The 1,590-nt window shown below is 32.7% G+C and overlaps 1 pseudogene; it reads right to left on the bottom strand.

Annotated features, from left to right (window-relative positions):
- Positions 1 to 589: 589 nt before the first annotated feature.
- LOC118553258 (large ribosomal subunit protein eL21 pseudogene) lies at positions 590 to 1,277 on the bottom strand (annotated as a pseudogene).
- Between the last annotated feature and the right edge of the window lie 313 nt (positions 1,278 to 1,590).

Here is a 1,590-nt window from a genome sequence, read left to right as displayed (position 1 = left end):
ATTTGTGTGGAGGTTTTTGTGTTGACATAAATTTTCAACTCAATTGGGTAAAGACACAAACACAGATTTTAGATAGTGTAGTAAGACTATATTTTGTCTGGTAAGAACTGTCTTCCAAAATGGTAGTCCCATTTTAAATTACCACTGGCAATGAATGAGAATTCTTATTGCTTTGCATCCTTGCCAATATTTCGTGTTGCCAGTCTCTTAAAATTTTAGTCTTTCTAAAAGACATGTAGTAGCATTGCACTATTGTTTTAATTTGCATTTTTTTTTGTAAAAATATATTATTATACTTATTTTATTTAAAAATTTCATTATTGTTATTAAATTTATTTCAAAAATTACATAAAGAATTATAAAGGGGAAAGGTGGAAACAAAAACTGTTTTTTTTTTATTTTTTAAATTTTATTATGTTATGTTAATCACCATACATTACATCATTAGTTTTTGATGTAGGGTTCCATGATTCATTGTTTGCTTATAACACCCAGTGCTCCATTCAGTATGTGCCCTCTTTAATACCCATCACCAATTTTTTAATGACAAATGATGTTGATTTACTTGATATAAAAAGATATCGAAGATATCAGACTAATAATAACAGAATCTAAATTCTGTTTTGAATTTTGTCGTAGAATGGTGTGTTGTTTTAATCCATAATTTCTTAATGACGTATTTTATTTTATTTTATTTTATTTTATTTTATTTTTTTATTATTTTTTGTTGTTGTTGTTATAGTCTTGAGGTCTTTTATTTTCTTTACATTTATCATGCCATGAATTCATAGGGAATGGGTTCCAGCAGTTCGGGCTCTTTTCCATTAGTTCTCACAAAGTGTGCTTCTCTGGGTGGGGCAGGCTGGCGCTTTAGTTGAACCCAAGTACCTTTCTCTTTGGCTTCCTTCTTTTTCTGATCATTTTCCTTCACACGTTTCAGGAAGCTATCTCGGCTCTTTTGAGTGTTTAATATGCTCAATGTGTACACTAATTCTCTTGGCAAGAATCTGGCCCTTAACTTGTTTGTTTACAACAATGCCAACAGCATGCTGAGTTAACACTGTAGACTCTTCCAGTTTTACCATGGTAACATTTGTGGGGCATTCCTTTTTGAACAGTGCCCATTCCCTTGATGTCCACAATATCACCTTTCTTACAGATTCGCATGTATGTGGCCAAAGGAACAACTCCATGTTTTCTAAATGGTCTAGAGAACATAGAGTGGGTACCTCTCCTCTTTCCCTTTGTGTTGGTCATTTTGGCGAATCACTGGAAGATGGCGGTTCCGGCTGAAAGGAAGCCTAATGACGTATTTTAATCAAGCATCTTTTCATATGCTTTTTTTTTGTCACCTGTGTATCTTTTTAGTGAGGTGTCCAGATCTTTTTCTAGGTTGTTTGTTTTCTTATTATTGAATGTTAAGAGTTCTTTGCATATATTGGATACAAAACCTTTTCAGATATGTTTTGCAAATATTTTCTCCCAGTCCGTGACTAGTCTTTTCATTCTCTAAAAAAAAAAAAAAAAAATCGGCTTATCTTTTAATCCCCTATCCCTGTGCCTACTAAATTGTTACCTCCTCATTCTAGC

The sequence above is a fragment of the Halichoerus grypus genome, chromosome 1 (assembly GCF_964656455.1).
Source record: "Halichoerus grypus chromosome 1, mHalGry1.hap1.1, whole genome shotgun sequence".
NCBI lineage: Eukaryota > Metazoa > Chordata > Mammalia > Carnivora > Phocidae > Halichoerus > Halichoerus grypus.
Note: the sequence above shows the minus strand (reverse complement) of the source record. Positions and strands in the feature narration are given on the sequence as shown.